General features: G+C 46.2%; 1 protein-coding gene across 2 annotated transcripts in view; it reads left to right on the top strand.

The window, feature by feature from the left end:
• The window catches only part of RHOBTB1 (Rho related BTB domain containing 1), a 78,328-nt gene that overhangs the window by 10,749 nt on the left and 42,940 nt on the right, over positions 1-24,639 (top strand). Inside the window, exon 1 of one of the 2 annotated variants that reach the window (XM_048505800.1) lies at positions 5,166-5,452. The exons of the other annotated variant lie outside the window; for it this stretch is intronic. The gene's annotated coding sequence lies outside the window, so the exon portion shown is untranslated. Of the gene's footprint in view, positions 1-5,165; positions 5,453-24,639 lie in introns of those variants that run through there. 2 annotated transcript variants of the gene reach the window in all.

The following is a 24,639-nucleotide window of genomic DNA, read 5'->3' as shown; positions in this document are numbered from 1 at the left end:
TGAATTACATTAGTTTTCATCTACTCATTCTCTGATTCTCGAGGGCTTGTGCCCCAGATTCAGTGCCCCCTTATGCGCGCACACACATACACGCCAGGGCCAAGCAAGTTTTAGCCTTTGCCCTGTCCACTGGTGCAGGTTCCAGACAAAGCAGGTGCAAGCAACTCTTTCTCTCCCTCCCATTCATTTGGTACACAAGACTTGTGGGCACAAATTAATATTCTTTCTATTCTTTTATTCTCGCATAATCAATTCAGCCTCAAATAAGAAATACAGTTCCCATTTCTCATCAAACTCTTGTTTTGAGGGTCATGTGACCTTTCGTGAAGCACAGAAAACACCATTTGAGTCTTTTGCTCTGGTTCATGGCAGCTGTGTTGCTCGCCGGGTAAATTGTCTTTGACAAGGTTGTGTCTGAAAGATTAGCAGGGGGCAGATTAAGCTGTCCTTGGCTTTACTGTTTAATCCAGCACTGCTGCCTTGGTATACTGTAGAGAGCAAGCAAACAGACACAACACTTGACTCTTTCTCCTTTTCTTGGAGAAAGGTACCCCAGCTACCTGAATCCAGCAGGGAGGACTACAAGCATGCAGTTTCTGTCTCTTAAGGCCTTTGGATGGCTCCAGCAGGATTTTGGACCTAGCTCAAAGCCCATAAGCAGGGCTATAAAACTTGATGCAATTCTGCACCCAGGCAATGCAAATTCTGTGTCAAGAAACATAAATTGTGGATCAATTGAGCCAGTATGCATCACTGCTCATTGAAATATTTATAAACCTGCCTTGGGTACCAACCAGTAACTACAACTAGTGAAAGCGGACTCAGTGAGAAAGAATGCCAATATATGAGCACTCTGTTCAAAAGCTAGAAAACAGTGAACTTGCCAGTGTTTTCATATTGACAGCCCAATCCAGAGGGCTCCAATGGCTGGCCACCTCCAGAGGGCTTTCAGATGGTGTGTGAACGCAGCTCAGACTATTCACTCTGGCTGACTAGGAGCCATCTTTTGCATATTTTTATTTTTGTGCAACGCTGAGTCTGAATAGTCATTTGAGATGGTTATGTAAAAACTGGTAGCTAAGAACTAAAAATCTGTGTCTTGTCTCATTCCTCCTGCACATTTGAAAGTGCAGTACATTTCAGTTAGAATGGTATGGCATAGACCAGTGATGGCGAACCTATGGCACGGGTGCCAGAGGTGGCACTCAGAGCCCTCTCTGTGGGCACGCGCACACAGAGTTTGTCTTGAAATGCCCCCCCCCCCACATCACACAATAACATCTATAGAGCTGGCCTGGGCCACTGGACTTGATGTGCATGCACCTCAGCGAGCAGAGAGGACTTGGCTGGTGGGCCTGGTACCTGTGCTCCAGGTGAAACACTACCCGGTGTGAAGGGAGCAGAAGGCAAGCAAGAGATGCTAGAGAGGTGCAGAGTGGCAGATGTGGGACTTGCTGGGGGCTACAGCAGGCTGGCCCCTGCTCGAGGGAGTTATTCAGGTTAAATTGCCACGTTGGCACTTTGCAATAAATAAGTGGGTTTTGGGTTGCAATTTGGGCACTCGGTCTCGAAAAGGTTCGCCATCACTGGCATAGACTGTCATGTAGTCTGTGGCTACTGCCCAGTAGGGCTTCTCACTGGCCATTGAAGACCTGACAGCAAATTAAAATAATATTGTTTCAGTGGCAGCTGCCGCAACAGTGTGTGTTTTATTCTCTTGCCCCCTTTTCCAGGGTACTTATAAAATTATCACTTTCTTCCCTGTCCTAGGGCTTCCCCACTGTTGTGGCTTCACCTCTTGCAACAGCTATTTTGTGGCTGTGCCCACCACCCTGTATCTGAATTCCAAGGGTGCCTACAGGCTAAAAAGAAAGATGGGGGACCCCTGTTCTGCAAGGCCATGCCGGTATTATAAATGAGCCAAAGTCAAACCAGAGTGACTTGTTCCAATGCATGACAGGCAAAACAGAATGTGCCAATTCCCATTAACTTTGAGCTTATTTTTTTCAGCTTGCTTGTCCATTTAGTGACCAGGTTCCCAGTGGGATTGGCAAATATACACTTGGGATTCATGTAGGAATAGGGCAGAATACTTTGGAGGGGCAAGTTTTTAATGTTACCAGTGGGAATACAGACATCTCTTGCTACAGTGAGATGGGTAAGCCTCTCATGGGTTTTAGCAATGCATCACACAATGGAGAAAATGCTCACACTCTTTCTTTACACATTGCATGTTAATGAGGAAAGCATGGGTAAGTTGCAGTGGTAATTTACTAGAGCGTTCCCTTCCAGATATCTTTTTCCTCATGTTCTTAGAAACGCCCTGTCTTTCAGGTACTTAGCGCCAGTCTGCTTCAGCATCATGAACTTTTGAACTTTTTGCCATTTTTTTAATGGCACAAAACAGTGCTGCTTGTATTCTGTTGTGGGTTTAGGTAATGAAAGGGTCTTAAGCTGTCTAGACAGGAGTTATGATTCTAAGAGAAGAAGAAGTCAGATGAGGATTTTACACTTTGATTTTCATTGCTGGTGAATCTGCAGAAGCAGCGCACTTTACAATGTAAAAAAAAATTCTCAAAATAAATACATTTCCAGAAAAGCAATAAAAATAGTGGGAAAAGTCAAGGAAATACGATAGTCTCAGAACTTTAAGATGTCCTTGATAAGAATACTGTTGAGCGTATTGTGTTTACGTTCCAGTTCATAAAGGTGGTGGTTTTCAGGAAGTGGGTCATTGTTATGGTTGTCAGTTTCCAGGTGAGGCCTAAAGATCTCCCAGGATGGTATCTGATTTCCAGACAAGTGAGATCAATTCCCCTGGAGAAAACGGCTGCTTTGGAGGGCATCACCTTCCTACTGTTCTTCTTCCCCTCCCCTCCCCAAATAACACATTTTGTAAACAGATGATCAAAACAGGAGTTCGATGAGAAATGGGGACTGTATTTTTAATTTGAGACTGAATCGATCATGTAAGATTAATAAAAATACCGGTAGTAATAATAGTAAGATTATTAATTTGTGAATGGTTAAGCTATAAAAAAAGGTTTATTAGATGCTTATTGCTGTTTTGGAACTAAAGGTTAGAAGGTGACAACTTTTAAAACTTTAGAATGTTCTCTCTAAATGATATTAGTATTATAAATTTAAGATCCAGTGTGTTGGAATTTATATAACTGAGGAGTAGCTGTATTTTTTTCTCTTTTTTGTTCTATATTTCCTTTTTGTGTTTGTGAATTATGTTTGAGAAAATAAAAAACTTACATTAAAAAACCTTCCACTCCCTAGGGCCTAGGTTCTACCCCCAACTCTTGAAGACTTTCTTAGCCTGGAGTTGACAACCCTACCTGGCATTGCTTCTTAAAAGTAGTCCCCTGTGCAAGCACTTGGTCGTTACTGACCCATGGGGTGATGTCACATCATGTTTACTAGGCAGACTATGTTTACAGGGTGGTTTGCCATTGCCTTCCCCCAGTTGTCCACACTTTACCCCCAGCAAGCTGGGAACTCTTACCAACTTCAGGAGGATGGAAGGCCAAGTCAGCCTTGAGCTGGATATAACCGACTTCTGTGGGGATCAAACTCAGGTTGTGAGCAGAGCTTCTATGGCAGTACTGCAGCTCACCACTTTGTGCCATGGGGCTCCCTTAAGTGGTATTAAAAATGTGAAACTATTAAACCTTAGGTAAATTGCAGTCAGTCACCAGGGAGCAAGAGCACTTCAGTGGAGAGGAGATCACTGGGCAATTGTTAAAGGCACAGGAGCTTGAAAAGGGGGCAAAGCTGTCCAATTAAAACATAAAGCCTTTTTCATACGTGTTTCATGCTGTTGAAATATTGGGGGGGGGGCTCCCCCTGTCTTGTATCTGTGGTCATGAAAAACGTTTAACAGTGAAAATGTGAGAAATGCCTTTTGTTCCCCTTAGAACAAAATAACTGGTCTACATGGTTGTTTGCCATCATAGTTGCTGTTTGGCAACCCGGAAGGATTTTCAAGCTGAGGCTCATTCCGCACATGCAGAATAATGCACTTTCAAACTGCTTTCAGTGCTCTTTGAAGCTGTGCGGAATGGCAAAATCCACTTGCAAACAGTTGTGAAAAGTGGTTTGAAAACGCATTATTTTGCATGTGCAGAAGGGGCCTGAGAGATGGTCAGAGGTGGTTTGCCATTGCCTCTCTCAGCATAGAGGTTCTGGACTCCCTAGGTGGTCTCCCATCCAGGACCAGTGCTGCTCAGCTGTCAAGATTGTCCAGGCATTATGTGCAAAGTGAAACAAAAAGCAGGATATTGTAAGCTTATAAATGGCAGGGAGGCGATGGTTCAGACAACGTTGTTGATGTATTGGGCTTACTTGTTGTGGATGTATTGGGTTGTGGATGTATTGTTGATGTGCTGGGCTTATTTGCATTATGATGTTTTACCACTGGGGGAGTGGCAGATGCTGTTGAATAGAAAATGGTCAGGAAGGTTAACAGAGCTCTCCTTTTGATTAAGCAGAAAGCATCCCTGGCTGCCTTACAATTTGTTTATGTGGCAGTGCCAGCCAAGGCAGAAGTAACTCCCCTGAAATTCAACCTGGTTTACTCGCAAGTCACTGTGTTTAGGATCGCAGTGGAGGATGCTTCTATAGAGCTCTTCTTCCGAAGCTGCCCGGTTTTCTTCTCCTGGGAGCTTGCTTCGGGCCAAACCTTCCCAGAGATGGGCGAAAGGGGCGCTAGCAGCAGCGGCAGCAACTTCCACCTGTTTTCTTTTTCTTTTTTCTTTATAGTTCTATTTATACCCCGCCCTCCCCAACAGGGCTCGGGGCCGCGAACAACAGCAACAGTCAATAACAACAATAAAGCAATAGTAAAAACAACAACCATAAACGGTGAAAGCAACTCGAATGGCAAGGAACCCCCCGCCCCGCCCCGCCCCGCCCCGCCCCGCCCCGCCCCGCCAGTTCCCTGATGTGTGAAGGGCTTCTTTTGAGTCGCCTCTCCCCGCTTATATTGCCCGGGAGGCTCTTTTGCCGGGCGTGCCGGTGGCGGCGGCAGAGCGGGCGAGGCGACTGGCACACGACCCTGGCAGGCGCTCGGGGCGTCCGCCTTGCCTTGTGGGCGCCGCCCCGGTCCCCGCCCCCTTACGCACAGTCCCTCTTTTCATGAATGAAACCCAATCGGGGAGGCTGCAGAGGAGCCAAGGCGGCCGACGTCACCCTGCTCCGGAGCTGGGCATCGCACTCCGATTCACCCTGGAGGCGGGAGGGGAGGGGGAGAGGAGGAGGAGGAGCGGGGCTGGAGAGCCCGAGGCTGCTGCAGCTGCAGGGAAGGGGGCGAAGGGCGGCCCCAGCGCCATGCTGTCCCTGCGCAAAGTTGGGCTGCTCGCTTGCATTCCGCGCCCCGCGTAAGGAAGCCGCAGCGGGCCTTTGGTCCCGCGGTCGCCGCCTCCTGCACCCCATCCGTCCCTGCCGGGTAAGGTGCCGCGCGTCCCCGCCTCCCTTCGAAACTCTTGCTTGCTTTCTCGCTGGCTACCACGTGGGCTTGCCCGCCTCTCCCAAAGGCTCCGACCGTCCAAAGTTGGCGCTGCAAGAGGGCAGCGTGGCCCACCGGTCGACGCCCCTTTGCAAGTTCGTGCCCGGCCGCCGCGATGCCCACAGTGCCGCCGAGACGTGGCGAGGGGGGCTTGTTGCCTGCTGCGGCGGACTGGGGGCACGGCTGCGCTGAGCGGGTCCCCTTTGCGCGTGCAGCGTCGGTGCATCCCGGGCAGCCTTTTATCCTCTCCGTGGCTGCGGGGAGTCTGTTGTGAGTTGCTGTGACAACTGCCGGGGGCTGCCGTGCGGGGGCAGGGGGAGGGGCCCGGAGAAAGGCTGCGCCGAGTCAGGGGCTTCCAGGGTACCAGAGGGCGAAATAGGATCCATCCACGTGTTTCTTTTGCAAACCTGATGTGCTCCACACGTCTTCTGCCCAACAAACAACTTTCCCTCTCTGTTTATGAATGCCTTTGCATGGATAAGGGAGGCAGCACTAGGACAGGTGACGAGTCCATCCAAAATTTTGAACAGACATGCCATTTATTTCAGTGGCCCATAGGAAATGCAATGGTTTTTGGAAGTCTTGAGCTTTGGCTGAGTTGTGCTCGAGTATTTATTACCTAGTAAGCATTTTTAGTCCTGCCTTTTGAATTCTCTCTCTGTCTTGTGGCGAGGGTGGGGGAGCACCTGACAGCTGGTATCCCTTTTAAAAACCAGCAAGGCCAGGCTCTGGCCGTTCGATCAGGCCCTTTTGACCGAGTTGGCTGCTTCTGGCCATAACGCAAGCCATGCATCTGAAAAGCTGGCTTTGCACATCTGCTTGCGGAGATTTGTGAAGTGCTGCATATGGTCACACTGAGAGCCAGGAGCCAATGCCAGAATATTCTCAGTGACTGACAGTAGCTCACCCAAGCGTTTTGTTTTCTGTTCCTGGACGTGCTGTTGAACTGTAGCCAAGCATGTAGCGCCTAGCAAACTGGCGGAGCTAAATAAAGGCAACGTAGTACTACGTCCTTTTTTTCTTTTAAGCAAAGGAAAATGAAAATTATGTCTCTGGTTCATTCACCCCGTTTGGTCCCCAGCCAAAAGCCATTAGGAAGTTCTGCTTGATAAATCACAAGTAAGGCAGTAAGGCATCCAGAATTGGATCCCTCAGACAATCCTGTCTTCTTTACCCTTTGCCCCACTTCAAGAAAAGAGATTTTACTTAGACTTACTTTACTTTCTGGCTCCACTTTCCTCCCCAGTTGGATATGAATCACCTAGCAACACCATTCTGCCCTTCTCCATCTTATCCTCACAACAACAACCTTTTGAGGTAGGTTAGGCTGAGTGGGAGTGGCCAGCCCAAGGTTACCTGGCAAGCTTCAGAGGCTGAGTGGAGATCTGAATCTGGGACTCCCGCATTCTGATCTGACCCTTTACTCGACACTGGCTTATAAAGAAAAAGCCAGTTTGTTTTAACAACTTAGATTAAATGTATTGCAGTTTTTGGAGCCAAAACACTGAAGTACTACTTATAAACCTTATCTACCCAGTGCAGTTGTAAATACATTGATAGTATAAAGAACTCTTCCACAAGTGGCCTGGGATCTGGGTGCATCTTTGCTTTGAGATGATTGAAGGCACGTACAACCAGAAATTAATCATGCTGCCCTAGACTGATACAGAGGACACAGGCTCAGACTCTCCCTGTAAAGGATTCAATGGTGTTGATGAGAGGGGCAGTCGCCTGGTCTTGACTACATTCCACAGCCCGGGCGATGGGCCAGCTTCTCCGGCGGAGACCTTATCTCTGCGAGGGAGATGAGACCTCCGTTCCCATGGGAATCCGGGAGGGGGGATGGGATGGACAGAGTTATAACCTGTGTTTCTGGCGGGAGATCTTATTCCTGCCACTGCGTGTACATGAGCTTTCTAAGATGTCTGAATAAACGGTCTTTTACACCAAAGAGCCTTTTATTTCTGCTTCTATGGAATTCCTTACATTGTGGCAGGAATCCATCGTTCATCTATCTTCCTAGTGCAGTGGACCTCTGGTGTCTCGGCATGGAGAGGTTGAATATTTCTGTGGAAGGTGCGGTAGCCCCCAAAGAGGGCTCCGAGCCTTCCCTTCTGGATTTGGAGGAACCGGCGGGAGAACGGGTCTCGCTGGTAACTCTTTCCCGTCCTCGTATCGACACGAGTCTTCCCTTACTCCGTTGGCACGAGGGACGAGGAGGCGATCATGTGGACTTACATGAGTCGTTTGGGGCGCTGTCTGTGGATCGAGCGCCTGTGGATCGGATATCTGCCCGTTTCCATGTGGATTACAAACCTCAGATGCAGCCTGTCACGGAGGTGCCGGGTCTGACCCCCTTTCATGCGCGGCAACGCAGGAGTCCATTGAACGATTCCTGGACTCGTATTTTGGTGAGGCTCCCAAGAATCCACCGTGGCCCCCAGATCCCGGATTAGCAGCTGGATCTGAGATGCCCCGTGGAGCCACCGGTGGGCACGACGTCCTGCGTTCAGAGAATGAGGAGTCCGAGGAGAGCCTGTACTCCCCATCCGATCTATTCCCTCTCCCATCGAAAGAGAGCTGGGATGAGGAAGTGGGCCGACTGCGAGATGCCCAAGAAGCATGGGCCCGTGAACGGCAGCTATGGGAAGAGGAACGAGAACAGCTGCAGCAAGAGCGGGAAAACCTGCAAAGAGACCGGGATGCATTGACTCGCAAGGAGAGAGAGCTAGCTGCCTTGGAGAGGGAACTGAAGAAGCAGCAGGACAGGACAACCCAAGTTGGAGTCTACGCTGTCACTGGTACAGCCGGCGCCAGAGGGGCGACGCTGCTGGGTCCTGCCACCTTCCAAGGACCGGCTCCCACCAGAACACCAGCGGCACCGGCGTTGGTACCTCCACCGATTCCAGCCCCCCCTGCGCAACGGCTGCCTCAACCTGCTCAACCTGCGCAGCCACCGCCCTTGCGGGCGCCAAGGGCCGTGGAGAGGGGTACTACAGGCCTCCAATACCTGCCCGTTTCGATGGGACCCGCTTCCAAACTTCCCTACTTCATCTTGCAACTCGATGCCCACATGGAGGACTATGCCGATTTATATCGGTCTGAGCGCGAAAAAATATGGGACATCGGCTCAGTCCTGGATGGGGCGGCAGCCGACTGGTTCGTGACTCTTTTGAACCTACAAGATGAGGATACTCGCCAACGGTGCCCGCATTCCTCCACGCCTTAAGAGCGCGCTCCCACGATCCGGGTGCCGCACATGAAGCTACCCGCACCATCCAACCTATCCAGCCGGGCAACCGCTCGTTTGCAGAATTTGCCCGGGAATTTCGTGCGGCGGCTGCTCGACTCCCTCCTGAGTGGCCGGAGCGCATGAAATGCGAATACTTCTCGGAGGCTGTCGACGCAAGCTGCGTGAAACGGTGTTTTAATTCGATCCCCGCGACTGTCGCTGATTGGATCGAATTGGGATCCCAAGTGGCGTCTTGTTTGGAATACGCCGTGCGGGCCGCACGCCCAAAACCCGCCACTACGACCACCACTGCGACCACCAAGCCGCTTCCTCCAGTCGCCCCTACCGAGACCACCTCCGAGCGCAGCCGCCGACTGGGATTGTGTTTTTACTGTGGAGGTACAGGTCAGGTGGCCGCCAACTGCCCGAAAAAACAGAAGCCAACCGCCCGGCTGCGCCGCACCCATCTACCAAGCCACCAAGCAATTCGGGCCGCCCCAACAGGCGCGTCTCCAGGCAGTTAATGAAGGCGACCCAGAGGAGGGGGAAGCAGCTGTGTGCCTTTCTTCAGCCCCCATGGACATGGGTTCGACTCAGACGCGGTGAGTGAAGGCAAGCGCCCCATCACAATCCAAGCGTTTCTGGCCAACCCCGCTAAGCATACCGCATTATAGCCTCAGCCCTTGTGGATTCTGTCTGCTCCCATTGCTTAATGCGGCCCAGGTGGCGGAGGAACTGGGTCTAGACCAAATCCCCCTGGCTAAGCCCATACCATTCACCCAAATGGACGGCAGTCCTCTCGGGAGCGAAGGACCGGCCCAGTTCAAAACGCATAACGGTTCTCCTCCGCTGCGCCGACCATTGGGAGAAAATTAGTTTTATTCTGGCGCCAGTGGCCAAACACTCCATAGTTCTGGGCATGCCATGGCTGTTGTTACATGAACCAAAATTCATTTGGAAAGAAAGGATCTTAGAATTCACTGACCCTCCCTGCGGTGAACACATGAATTGGGGGGACAACTCGGCTTCTCCTGACACACCCTGGCTTCATCAGCGATGCACGCTCTAATTGCTCCCGATTCTCCCGGCATTCCACCGGCTTACCAAGATTTAGCCACAGGATGTCAGGAGCAAGAATGCGATCAGTTGCCACCCCATAGAGACACTGACTGCAAAATGCGTAATACAGCCAGAGCAGCTGCCCAAAGGTAGAATCTACCGCATGAGTCCCAATGAGGAGAAGGAACTACGTGCCTTCTTAGACAAGAACCTCGCTCGCGGGTTCATACGGCGGGCTACCAAACACACACATGCTGCTCCTGTATTGTTTGTAAAAAAGAAAGATGGCTCTTTCTTTTACCGAGGACTCAATGCGGTCTCTCTGTCCAATAAGTACCCTTTGCCATTAATCAAGGATCTTTTAGACGCATTGGGCAAGGGACGCATCTTTACTAAGTTGGACTTGAGAGAAGCTTACTACAGGGTCAGAATTGCAGAAGGCTATGAACACTTGACTGCATTTAACACGAAGTTTGGACAGTTTGAATACTTGATAATGCCATGGAGCCCCCGGAGCTTTTATGGCCCTCATCAACGAAGTTCTCCATGATTTATTGTACAAGGGAGTAGTTGTGTACTTAGATGACGTTTTAATTTATTCGCAAACCATGGAGGAGCATGAAGCGTTGGTTCGGGAAGTATTGAAACGTTTGCTCAACAACTCCCTCTTTGCCAAACTTTCAAAATGCTCTTTCCACCAAACCTCTATTGACTATTTGGGTTACCGGATCTCGCCCGAGGGCCTGAAAATGGATCCTGCTAAGATTGATGCAGTCCTGCAATGGCCTGCCCCTACCAACCGAAAGGAGCTCCAATCTTTTCTGGGTTTTGCTAATTTCTATCGTGACTTTATACCCCAATTCGCTGAGCTGACTCTCCCACTCACAGACCTCTTACGCACTAAGGGGAAAGATCCACTGACTGCCAAACCCGGAGCCCCCCCTTTCCTGGTCTAAAGAATGTCAAACAGCCTTTCAACTTTTAAAATCTGCTTTTACTACCGAACCTATCCTGAAGCACCCTGATCCAGATCTCCCATTTGTGGTTCACGTGGATGCCTCGGACAAAGCGCTTGGGGCAGCCCTGTTGCAGAAAAATAAAGATGGTAGGCTGGTTCCGTGTGCTTATTTATCAAAGAAATTCTCCGGTGCTGAGCTCAACTGGACTGTAGGGGATAAAGAGACTGCGGCCATCAAAGTAGCACTCTCCACTTGGCGCCACTGGCTGGAAGGGGCTAAACACCCCTTTCAAGTTTGGTCGGATCACAAGAACTTGGCCGCCCTCTCCACCCCCCCCCTCAAGATGTCCGCGGGCAACTTCGTTGGGCCGATTTCTTTTCTCGTTTCTCTTTCACGGTCCATTTTTTCCCCGAAAACCAATAAACTGGCTGATGCGCTCTCAGCCTCCCCGGGGAGGGGTGGAGCCAGCTTACGGGACATTCCGCGCACTGTTCTCTCCCCCTCCCAATTAGGGCTGGCTGTCACCCGTTCTCAGACATCCACTCCTCCTTCTCCGCCCATTCCCAGCCTGGTCTCTCCTTTCCTACAGGAACTTGAGGAGGCGGGGCTACGTGAGCCTCCGGCGGAGGAAGGCGACTCCCAATTGCGTTTGGAGAATGGCGTTTGGCGGCGGGGATTGTTGGTACGTGCCTCCCCCCCTTCGCGAAGCAGGTTCTCGAGGCCTGCCATGATGCCCGCTCGGCTGGACATTTTGGCTTTCTAAAAACTCTGCATTTGGCCCGCCGTCAGTTGCCTGGTGGCGCGCGATGCGCAAAGACATTGAGACGATATTAAAGGTTGCTCTGTTTGTGCAGAAGCCAAGAAGCGTTCGGAAAGCCCCATGGTCTGTTGAAACCTCTCGGTGGCCTCCCGCCCCTGGGAAGTCATCTCCATGGATTTTATTACAGATTTGCCGGAAAGTCATGGCAACACGGTCTTGTGGGTGGTGGTGGACTTATTTTCTAAACAAGCCCATTTTATTCCATGTGCTTCCATCCTCCGCTTCCTAAGTTAGCAGCGTCTGTTCATTCAGCATGTTTACCGTCTACACTCCGCCCCCGTTAAGGTGGTCTCCGACCGCGGCCCCCAATTCATTTCAAAGTTCTGGAAAGCTTTTCTAGGGTTGTTAGGGGCCGCCCCGGCGGTTGCCGCCCCCTACCACGTTCAAAGTGACGGTGAGTCGGAGAGAACGAACAGAACCCTAGAGCAGTATTTACGTTGTTACACCAACTACAACCAAGACAATTGGTGCGAGCTAATTCCGTTTGCGAGTGCGCCTATAACAATGCGGTTCATAGCAGTACAAAAGACCCCCTTCGAAATTGTGTCCGGTCGCTCCTTCCCGCCGTTGCGCAACTACCTGCGGAAGCATTGGATCCTCCAGAGTTTCAACAATGGATTTCATCTCTGGCCGAGGTGGAAAACGGTCCAGACTGCCTTACAACAGGCTAAAGACTCCCAAAAGCTGCAAGCGGATAAGCACCGCCGGATTTCCCTCTGCGTGTGTGGCCCTGTGTGTATTTGTCTACCAAAAATCTCAGAGACGTGCATAAATTTTCAAAACTAGGCAAAAGATTCGTGGGACCTTTTCAGATTACTAAAGTGATTAATGATGTCACTGCCCGATTGGATTTGCCTAACTCTCTTAGTAACATTCATCCTGTCTTCCATTCCAGTTTACTCAAGGAGGCTCCCGTTTCCGATGCCTGGCACGACCCGCCGGAGAGACCCCCACCGACTATTATTGATGGCCACAAGCATTACGAAATTGACGCCATCCTGGACTCTCGCTTTAATCGCAAACGCTTACAATATTTAGTCTCTTGGGTGGGGTATTCCTCTGGGTATAATCAATGGGTTTATTCCAAATATTGACGCCCCGCCTCTTATTTTCTTGCTTTCCACCGCTTTTCCAAGCACAAAACCTGGGGGGGGGTCTTTTTTAAGGGAGGCAGAGTGTAAAGGATTCAATGGTGTTGATGAGAGGGGCAGTCGCCTGGCCTTGACTACATTCCACAGCCCGGGCGATGGGCCAGCTTCTCCGGCGGAGACCTTATCTCTGCGAGGGAGATGAGACCTCCGTTCCCATGGGAATCCGGGAGGGGGGATGGGATGGACAGAGTTATAACCTGTGTTTCTGGCGGGAGATCTTATTCCTGCCACTGCGTGTACATGAGCTTTCTAAGATGTCTGAATAAACGGTCTTTTACACCAAAGAGCCTTTTATTTCTGCTTCTAATAGACTGGAATTTATTCTAATAGACTGGAAATTATTCTGCTTCTAATAGACTGGAATTTATTCGAATATGGGTTTTCAGCCTGTGAAAACATTCATAAATCATGCAAATAAAAGTCAGTAACCTAGATCTGCTCAGGGAGGGTGGTTTTCCTTACCTTCAAGGGTGTTTTGAGTCAATGGCTACAATCATTTAGTTGGTGTCTATATAAGTTCAGCTTAAACTTGTGAACTGATATCTTTGTGGTGTGCTCAGTTATCACACGAAAGCACAATCTGGCAACAACCTGTCTGGTGCTCATCTTGCAAAAGTGAATGAGCTCCCCCCCCCCCCGGTAATTAACTGTGCCATTCTGTTATGCTGTCAGTTGAAGTCAATTGAAATCAACAACCACTGTATTTGGGGTACCCAGTTTTTAAAATCTCTACCCTCCCCACAGCTGACTTATGGAGACCCCTGGTGGGGTTTTCAAGGCAAGAGACATTCAGAGGTGGTTTGCCATTCCACGCCTTCTGCATCATCCCCTGGTATTCCTTAAAGCCTCCCATCCAAATACTTGCCTGGATCGAGGCTGGGAGTTGTGTGATCAGCCCAAGGACACCCAGCAAATTTCCATGGCAGAGTGGAGATTCAAGTGTGGATTTCCCAGATCCTCGTCGGACACCTTAACTACAATGCCACACTGGCACCACTTTGAGTGTACAGATGGAAGAACTTCAGGATGTTAAAAAGAGGATTATCAAAGTAGTTGGTGAATAAAGATTAACTCTTGTTGGATCAGCAGAGCTACTAAAATAGGTTCTCACCAGAGTTAATATTTTCCTGTTGTGTGGTTGGGAGATACTGCAAGCATAAGGCTTTGTAGGGCATCTTCTCCTTTCTGGGCATTTGAGGAACTAGCATAGCCTGTAATGGCCATGTAAGTGCTGGACAAATGTTATGGGAATAGTCAAGTGGGAGACGGGCCTGTGAGTTTCTTTTAAAATGAAGGTGGTGCACCATGATTGGGGCGGGGGACTTGCTCCTTCAAAGGGGAAAAGGAGTTCAGACATTGTGAATTGTGTGGGGGAAATAATAACTTTACACTTTTGTTATCTCTTTTGGCAACACAAATCTTGTGTGTATTGCAATTAAAATGTTCCAGATTTGAACAGAGAGATTCTGTTGCACAATCAAACAGTGCCATAGGTGCTATCCAGTTAGTGATGGTAGCAGATGTGTAAAATACACACCTTGGTTGCTTTTCTTGGAGGCTGGAGAAGAGGTTTGAAGTTTTAGTAGGTATCTTTCCCTGTAAGTGTCAAAATACCCTCCCCTGCATGTAACTCCTTTCTTTGCAAGTGATGGAAGACCAAGAAGAAGAGGGGGTTTGCTCTCCACAGCCTTTGAGCGGTACTGAAGATGGGCCATCTTTGCAAGTTCTAAAAAATAAAATGGCAAACTGATGCTCTCTTCTCCTCAGTTTATACTGTTTGTGAGAGTATTTGTCTTAGCAAGCTGTCATTGACCTTAATGGCATTATGGGCCCTTTAAGAATGTTTATGTTGGACAAGGAGTGGGTTCATATGGGGAAGAATTTTCTGCAGCACTGGTCAAAAACGCTGTGAGAGAAAGAGGGGCTGACATGTTAAGGGAGTTAGGAAAGGGCGGGGGCGATCAAAAACAAAGTCTCTGGAGGGCCTCTTTTCCCTTTTCTTGTGCTCTGTATTCTGTAATGTAAACACTGCATGCTTTAAAGTCTATTAATAGAGAACGCAACATTGATATACATGGTGTTTTTTTCTTTCTGCTCTTCTATACCAACGCAGTTTTCTTCACTGGTATCAAAACTCAGTGTGGTTTAGTAGCTAGAGACAAGGAGATCCAGGTTCAAATCCCTGCTCAGTTTGGAGCTAGTTTGACTGTCCTGGTTGTGCCACACACTTGCAGCGTAATTTACCTTACAGTCTTGTTGTAAGAACAAAGAAAGAGAAGTGGGCAGAGTGTGCCACCACAAGCTCCTGGAAGGAAGGACAGGATAAAAACAATAACTTATTAACAGTTAAATGTTGTAATCTAGCACTGAGAAAGGTTCACTATAAAGTTAATAAATAATAAGAACGTTCCCTGCCCCAAGGAGTTTGCAGTCTAAATTTGAGGTGTCAGTTTTGGAAGTTAAGAATCAAGATATGAAGAGATGAATCTGAACACTTTTAGTTACATACAACTGGGCTAAATTTTGATTGGTTATAAGGACTAAGGGAATAGTCTAAGGGCCTTTTTCCACTCACCGTTTTCTGTGCGCTACTCTTGCCAAGTAGCGCGGGGTCCAGCTGCACTCCCCACTACAGGGGCGGCAACAACGCAGCTGCCCCGACACTGCCGCTCTCCCGCCCCCTCAGCGCGTGTCATTTCTGGCGCTGCTGAAAACGGCGCCTTTTGATGACCCCACGCAGAGTGCGGGGCAGTGGGGAAGTCGGGGAACACAATCCCCGCGCTGAAAAGGTCCATTCTGGATGAAACCGACGTCATTTTTATAAGTGGGGAAATGGCCATAGACAGGGTTCCTCAACCTTGTTGAATTTGTGGTTACTTTTGAGATTTGGGGAGAGCGTAGCGGGCGGCAAAAGCAGCAGCTCGGAAATGTATAGGCAAGCTCCACTGTGATCATTAGGCTAAGAAGGCAGGGGTCCCTACGTGGTGTCTGAGAATATTCCCTTTCTTAGTGCCCACCAAATTTACAGAAAATGGGCAGGACAAGGTGAGCCTTTTGCCCAGCAGGGCTTCTGACTGGTAACTAGAGACCTCATTAACAGTCCAGATTTTTTTAAAAAAAATTGCTTCTGCAGCAGCGTTCACTGTGTACCTGAAGGTAACTTAAGAAAACATTTTAATGTGTTTGTTAAGCAGAGTTTCCACCTGAAATTTTGAAGAGTGACTATTAGATATGCATAAGCTAATTCCTTGCCGTTTGTGGTTGACTCCACCCTCTTTCAGTAGCCATTTTGTGGATGTGCCCAACAGCTGCGTCAGAATTCCAAAGGAGCCCACGAGTACAAAAAGGTTTGGGCCCCTGGGCCAAGAGTTAGTGAAAAACCTTGATTTCTTAATTAATGTACTCCTCCACCAATATTGACAGCTTTATAATTCCTTCTAAATTCATTTGTTTGCTGTGGTTAAAGGCAGTTTAAGACTCCAATGGTTTACTGTTCCCTGTGTGCTGATTTTCCTTGTGAAATCAGAAATATCTATAGTTGTTTCTTCCACTGAAACAAAAGTACCACATTTTTTTCCTTTGAAATTGTGGGCATTGTTTTGTCTTGCTGTATTTACTCTTTATTTTTATGTCTATAAACTTTCTGGTTCTTCCTAATACTTTTGTTTTTTATGTAGCCAGTTCCTAGGGAAGCCAACCCCACAGTTTGTGCCAACCTAAATCAACTCATCAACCTAAATCAGGAGTTCCAAAAATGCACACACACAACACCCAGTAAAATAAATTCTTTCACTCTGAAAAGCAACATTTATCAGAACTTGGACTGATTTTTTATTTACATTTCAAAGCGATGAGCAAGCATACATGAAGGGAAAAGCCAAAAAAAAAAAATTAAAAAAGCATAAATAAAATGCCTGTCTTTAGACCAGTATAGTCAGTTTTTGAAATGAAGTAGAACACAGTGAGAAAGTCAGTGCCAGTAAAGTATACAGTTGTAATGTAGTGCATGGATTTCCAGTACTTCAGACTTCTGGTCATTTTATCTCTGTGTAGTAATGAGTTCTTTACAGTCCCAATTGTTATTATATTCTTTTATGCCCTCCTTGCCTTGCTTCTTCCACCCCATCTCTAAAATTAGGTGGACACTTACAGTTTTTGCAGCCTTGCTCTGGAAGAGTAACCTTATTGATTCCAGCTGTGACACTGTCTTTCTGCTTGGTAAATTGTTTAGAAGCTCAGTTTGATCACAGCTATGTGAGTTTTTCAGTAAAGTGATCTGTCTTAGGCTGTTGCTATCAATCCCAATTTGAGTGTTCTACTTCCTCCTGTCTCCCCCTCACACTCTCTATCCACCCTGCCTTCCTCCTAACTGTATAATATTTGTGTTCTTGGGGGGGGGGGGTTGGAGGGGAAGGAATGATGCCTCAGACTTTTATTCCCCCCCCCCCCCATCTTAGGGATATATCCAAGCTTGTAGATTTTCACAAAGTGTGCTCCTTTTCTCTCAGGAGGAAAGGGCCACAGTCGGAACTGCGCTGTATGAAATGTCTCAGTTAAATTCTTTACTTCCTCCCCTTCTTGCTTAGCCTGAGAAATCCTTCCTTTCCCAGTGACCTTCCTAGCCAGAGGACGTTCCCATGAAACCTATCTCTGTCCGTTCCATATCCTTGTGTGGTTCTGGGATCTTTAGTGCCAACGTTTAAAAAATGTTGAGCAACGCAGCCATTTTCATGCAGATCCTTGCTAACTCCTTTTCCCACTGATTTCCTGCCGTCAACCTTCCATGCTGCTTTGGGCCCATGAGTGAAAAGTGAGGGCTGTGCATTAATTGCCTTCAGCAGGGATAAAAAGAACTTTTAGCAACAGCAGTTCTCGGTGGATAAAGCAGGGTGAGGGTGAACAGCCCTCCTCTTCCCATGCCAGTCATCACCCAGAGACAGGCTGTGGCTCAGTGGAAGTGGCCCTGCTTTGCATGGAAATGGTCCCATGTTCAGTCCCGGTATCTCCAGTTAAAAGGACCAGGCAGTAGTTGTTGTGAAAGACCTCTGGATGAGATCCTGGGGAGCCATCGCCTGTCTTGAGTGGGCAGTACTTCCCTTGGTGGAGCAAAGATCTAGTTCAGCTTAAGGCAACTTCATGTGAGAACTATAAATCGTTGCTTCAATGACCACATTATATTGAAGAAATCAACAAGTCATTTCAGAAGAAGAAGAGTTCCGATTTATACCTGTGTTTCTCTCCTGTAAGGAGTCTCAAAGAGGCTTCCAAACTCCTTTCCCTTCTCTCCCCACAAGAGACATCCTGTGAGATACGATGGGCTGAGTTCTGAGAGAACTGTGACTAGTTCAAGGTCACCCAGCTAGCTTCATGTGTAGGAGTGGGGAAACAAATCCAGTTTACCAGATAAGAGTCTGCTGCTCATGTGCAGGAGTGGGGAATCAAACCTGGTTCTCCAGAGTAGAGTCCACAGCTCTTAACCGTTATGCTACGACTGCACCATTCATCACTTCTGTTGTCTCCATTCTTTTGCTACTTCATACCACAGAATCTGCCAATAGTCCCTTACCTTTAATTAACTACAGTGCTTTAAAATCAACAAACAAAATGCCCCGAGAAGTAAAATGTCCCCAGAAGTAAAGTGAAGGTTGATGGAGCTACACCGAATGGGCAATTCCGCCATGAGATTTTTTCCCCAGAAGCTAAACTGACTACAGTACATTCCTTTCTCACAAGTCCCGTCTTCCCCCTTTTTTCAGATCTCTGCGGAGTGCAAATGTAACCCCCATGCTCAGAATGGGTTGACCCAGAAACTCATCATTATTTGGAGAAATAAGATGCAAACCCCCAAGGCAAATATCATTGTAGCAGGGGGGAAGCACATCAGGCAAAACGACAAAACAGGTGAAGATTAGCAGGAGGGTTGTGACAAAATGAAATCTGGTGACGGCTGGCCTGACCCGACCTGCTTTGAATAGCATCACTGGTCAGAGTGCTGCTTGCATCCCATCATAGTCCAGTTTTCTCCAGCTTCAGTTTTCTGACAACTTATTACCTATGTTTGCACACCAAAAATAAGGCAAGCGTACGCCTGCTATGACTTTCTCTGTTTAATGCATATATTTTTATCAGTAGCTGATTACACAACAGCCTTGAGTGTTGTGCTCTTGTTGCTGAGATGTTAAGTTTTGTAGATTTAAGTGCACCTCCCTTGACCATTCACTTTCATGCCTTCTGTCGGCTTCAAACCTTTACTATTTCATACAGAGTCTTCCAAAAGTCCTTTAGTTTTAATTAGTCAAATTGCTTTAAAACAAACCAAAAAATGTCCCCAGAAGGAAAGGTTTTTTGGGGGTAGGTGGGTGGGGGTCTTTAAAAGTGCACCATAGGTGTGTTTAGGTGGACATAGACCTAACAAAGGTTTATTAGCCATAATAAATAAATGAAACCCCCTTGTTCAGAAGCAGAGTACCAGATGCTAGAGATGGATCACAAGGGAAGAGTTTTTTTGGATTCATTCTCTGATTGGGAACCTCACAGAAGCATTTGGCAGGGAACAGCTGAAAGTCTGGGGTTCAAATCAGGAAGTCTCCCATTGGTATGTTGCATCTGTGTTGCTGAGTTATCTTTGGCAATCGCCTGTCTCTTGGCATCAATCCCTTTTCTGTCACGGGAGGATAATCGGAGTGTTCTGCATCCTGCCACTTTGCTCAGCGAATTCTGAAGCTGCTTTCTCTCCAGAGGAGACTTCTTCTAACTTGAGTGGCTTTTCTGGAGGTTGGAAAGCCAATTAAGTTATAGCAAAGCTGTACCACTGATTCACCTTGCAAGACTGTGTTCTACGAATGACAAGACTGTGTATGGGAAATGCTTTGAAATGTGGGCATGTTATGTAAATGCTAAGATGTTATTATCGAGGCCAGTGGTTCCCAATCTTTTTTCACTCATGTACCCATTGGCAACCCATTTCCCTAAAATTGTACCCCCATATTAGCAAGCCCATTATGTAATTTTTTTCGTGTACCCCTGGGGGTATGCATACCCCAGACTGGGAACCACCAATCTAGACTAATCCTGCTAGCTGGCCATCTGTGTTTCTCTATTTCCTCTGCACTTGCTGGCCTCTCTGTGGAGGGAGACACTGGCTTTGCCTTCTCTTTCACTGCTAGTATTTCTAATGTGTAGGGAATGTTTTCATATGGGGGAACATTCAGGCATGTGACTTCTGTCCCCTCGCAAAGACTCTTTGGGAAGGTGTTCCAGTAGTTGATCCTCCATACAACCAGGCACAGGTTTAGCCGCCTGAAGTTAGAATAATGTAGAGACACCATTGCTGTTTAGCTCTCAAACTCTTTGGTAGGCCTTGACTCATCTTCTGTTTCCACACTTTCCAGACTTCACATCTGATATGCCCAGTGGTGGGATCCAAAAATTTTAATAACAGGTTCCGATGATGGTGGGATTCAAACAGTGGCGCCGCCGCACACACGCACCTCCAGTCCCTATTGGACAAGGAGGTTGCTTTAGTAACCCCTTCTCGGCACTCAGAAAAAATTAGTAACCACTTCTAGAGAAGTGGTGAGAACTGGTTGGATCCCACCTCTGGATATGCCCCTTTATAGTTTCTTGTAAATCCCAAAGGGATGGATGTTTTTTAATAGACAGAAATTAACAACACAGAAAAGAAACTGGAATCAAGTCATAGTTGTATTTAGTTCCAAAGACTAAGAAATGAAACCAAATCCTACGTATAATAGTATAAAGAAATAAAAAACAATTACCAATTACAAATGATGGCTACTCTTCATCTACATTCTAAAAATAAAAAAAACCCTCACTGCTAAATGCCTTTTTTTAAACTTTCTCAAAATTTTCTCACATAATAAAAGTTGTATTAACATATTATTATCATGTTTCATAAGGTGATTAATCATTTGTTTCTTTCCCCTTTAACCCTCTTTTCAATCTGATATATTATGTATAATCAAAGTTAATAATAAACTGTATACATAATTTCAACAGTTTCCTCCACTTTCTACCATTCTTCTTGGAATATTATAAATAATGTGCTTTCCATTTATCTTGGAATTATTTAATTGGTTGCTTATTCAAAAAGTTCATTAGTTTCCCATTATTGCATATTCTATTAGTTTAATTTCCCAGTTCTCTTGGCTTGGGCATTTTTCTGCCTTCCATTTTGTTGTTGATCCCAGTGGGATGGGCATTTGAAGCTGCTGGTTTATTAAGATCAGAATTATCTATTCTGACTGTCTGCCATCTCCAGAAGTGGTCTTTTACATCAACGACTATGTGATCCTTTTAAGTGGAGATGCCAAGGTGTGAACCGGTAACCTTATGCACGCAGAGCATACAGTCTACCGCTAAGCCACAGCTCCTCTCATGTATAGGACTGTCCACAGGTATGGTTTTCCAGGCTCCTCTGTTTCCTACATCTGTAGTGTGGCATGGCAGGATAATGACGCTTTTCAACTAGACTGGCAGTAAAATATACTATTGATTGGGCACCCCTTAATTTCCCCTTTAGTGCATTCACAGTTGGTTAGGCACTACTTCGCTCCCGCACTGTGGCTCAAGAGTCATGCCAATTTAGACGTCAGCAAAATTCGTATTGGTTACAGTCCATCTGTAATTTATAATAATTCCATATTGAATCTTAGAAAATGTAATTGACTGGAGAGCAGATATTGTGCAGCAGAGTAGTCCTTTCCGATATTACAAGGATGCTTTTAATGCACATTCTGGAGATACAGTGGGTACGAAAAAAACCCACAGTGATTATATGGTATGAGGCGAAATTGCTTGCGTCTATAATTATACCTGTTCCTTAATTCTAAAATTACTTTTTCTGTGTAGAAAAATAAAGTGTAAGAATAAAAGGTTTAATTACGTTTTGACAGTTGTTTAACATTTCCAGGCAAGCTTCTGTTTAAACAAGTCCCAGCGTCGGTTTTCTAGAAAAGATGGTGGTGGGCTTGGATTTTATTCTTCTTTTTCTGCCTTGTTCATCCATATTTTGATGACTTTTCCAACAGATTATTGTAATCTGCTAAAAAAAAACTACACCACTCTCCCCCCCCCCCCAGCAACTCTTTCACTGTGCATCAAAGTGGTCTCCTTGAGCATTAGTTTTACATGCTGTTGAACAAGGAACTTGCTCAAGAAGGAACAAGACATTCAGTCCTACAGCTTGTATTACTGTTTATGTCAGAACTGGTGGCTAAGGGGCAGGGAAGGGTTTCTACAACATCGGATTGGCTCCAGTCATAAAATGTTCTACTCAGGCTTAAATTCCATCTTATTCAGTGGGGCATAGGCCCAGTGGTGGGATCCAAACATTTTAATAACAGGTTCTGATGGTGGTGGGATTCGAACAATGGCGCCGCCGCACACACGCACCTCCAGTCCCTATTGGGCAGGGAGGTTGCTTTAGTAACCCTTTCTCGGCACTCAGAAAAAATTAGTAACCACTTCTAGAGAAGTGGTGAGAACTGGTTGGATCCCACCTCTGCATAGGCCCCTTCCGCACATGCAGAATAAAGCACTTTCAATCCACTTTCACAATTGTTTGCACAGTAAAATCCAGCTGCAAAGTGCATTGTAAGTGCATTATTTTGCATGTGCGGAAGGGGCCTTGGTGCTGGGGAAGTATTCTCAGAATTACAGCCATTCTCTTCCACCACCACACCCTTTGGGCCACTACAATAGCTTTTGAGGATACAAAGAACACAATAGATTGTCCAACTACAATGGCCCCTGGGTAAGAGCAATGCAAACAGACACACAGGCAGACCTGCCAACCAGAAAATACAGTCTGAATACTAGGCTTTACTCACAAGTAGCCACAGAGGAAATATGGAAGTATTCTAGACTAGCTTGAAATTTGATAACATATTTTGAATAATTCTCGGTCTCCTTTCTGGCAAATCTAAGAAAACTCTTTTTTTGCCATTGATTTTGTTTAAAGGACTGCATATTTTTTCTTCAAAACAAAGTTTTTCCTTTCTCTCAAGATTTTTCTAGTGGAACTTCATCCGCCCCTTCCCAACCCAGCTTTATCTGCCAGATTCTCCTTTCTGAAATAGGAAGCATCCGTTTGAGGCTCTTTTGCATGTGGCTCACCAAAAATAAACTCCAGTGTTTTATCAGCACCACTTGTTAAAGAGAAAATGTATTTATGTATTCCAGCGAGATGATTTAAGCATGAATATGAATTGCAGGAGGCGTTCTATGGGGGTTCTTGAACTTTGCCTCTCAGTTGTCAGTATTATTGTTATCAGGAGCTGTTTATGTCTCAAAATAAAAGAGAGAACAGAGTGAAGAGTTACAGAAACAACAGTGGGCAGCATAATAAGATCATAAAGTTGACATGAGAGAATAAAACATAGAAGTTTGTTATTTAGTTTGTAACTCTCTACATCCCTATTTCATAAGTTGGGTAATGTCTGCTAGGTTTTAGATAACCCTACAGGGCTTCCATAAGTCGGCTGTGACTTGATGGCCCTTTATACGCACACAAAGGTTTTAGATCCCTGTAAATACAGTTTGATCTTTTGAAAGCCAAGTATACAATCTTTTTGTAAGTTTTGATTCTCCTGGTAGCCCTCTTTACATAAGGCTTATTCACATTATTGTGTTCACATGTACATCCTACCTGTTTGTGTGTGCATCTGTTTGTAAAAGCCAATGCATATTTGCTTTACAAATGAAATCAGGGACCAGTACCTGGATAAATTCAACTGAGCGTGTGTAGACTATAATATGAAAATTACTCAATGCACTTATAAAGAAAAATCAAGCGTCCCCTCTACACAGATTACGCTTTCATTCCTTGTAAAATGTGAATGGAGTACAGCCATCTGGTTTACAGCAGCTGCAATGGCATTCCCTACAACGAATCTAGGAAGGTGATGCTCACTTTCGTGCACACTTGGGTACACAGTCACAGGTTCCCACAACATGCCCAGTAGGTGTTTTAAGAGTTTGCTTTGCAATCAGAAATGGCACTTTGCCAAGGAAGGGACTGTGGCTTGGTGGTGGAGCCCATGCCTTCAATGTGAAGGATTCCAGGCTCAATCCTTGGCATTTCCAGTTGAAGTATCTCAGATTGCAGATGATGGTGAAGCCCTGTCTGTGCCCAAGACTCCCTGCTAGTTTGTGTGGATCACACTCAGCTAGATGGGCTCAGTGTAAGGCGACTTCAGGTGTTTTCATGTGCTTTAAAAGCAAGCAGTCTGTGATTAAAATGGGTCAGATTTTTTAAAAGTCACTTAGGTTACTTGATGTCTATCAGGTTTTTTGTCCTCAGTTCCACAAATCTGGTTAACTTTAGGATTCAACATGTTGTTGAATTCAGTCTTGGGGACTGTCCTTTATAATATCTTTGAATTTTGAAGGAAGCTTGCTTAAGGACACACATCAAATTTATCTCACTTCTAAGAAGCTTGCAAAGATGTGTAACGTCTCCAGTTGATGTTGGTATTGTCACTTTCCTTTGGTGGAATTGCTTCATATGTGGTGGCATCGTCCATGTGCTGTGATATATGTGAAAAATTAGGGAATGATTTGGGGTTTAATGTGCCTTTAAATCCAGAAATCTTTTAATTGAACTATGTGTCTGGATTTCCTATTAAATATCAGGAAATTCTTTTAAATTTTGTTTTAGTCACTAGTCTTTTTATGAGGTAATGGAGGCAAACTGCAAAAGAAAGGTTACTGAAAGTTAAAGAAGTCTATGTTAATATAAAATTTACTGTATTACATACAGTTAATTGTTCTCTTTGATCTTATCTGGAATACTGTTACCAATCAAATTGAGCTTAGTATGTAAATTGCATAATATAATTGAATTAGGTGTAGAGTGTATATTCTAAAAAACCAAAACGGAGCAG

This window comes from Sphaerodactylus townsendi, linkage group LG08 (assembly GCF_021028975.2).
Source record: "Sphaerodactylus townsendi isolate TG3544 linkage group LG08, MPM_Stown_v2.3, whole genome shotgun sequence".
In the NCBI taxonomy this organism is placed as follows: domain Eukaryota; kingdom Metazoa; phylum Chordata; class Lepidosauria; order Squamata; family Sphaerodactylidae; genus Sphaerodactylus; species Sphaerodactylus townsendi.
Note: the sequence above shows the minus strand (reverse complement) of the source record. Positions and strands in the feature narration are given on the sequence as shown.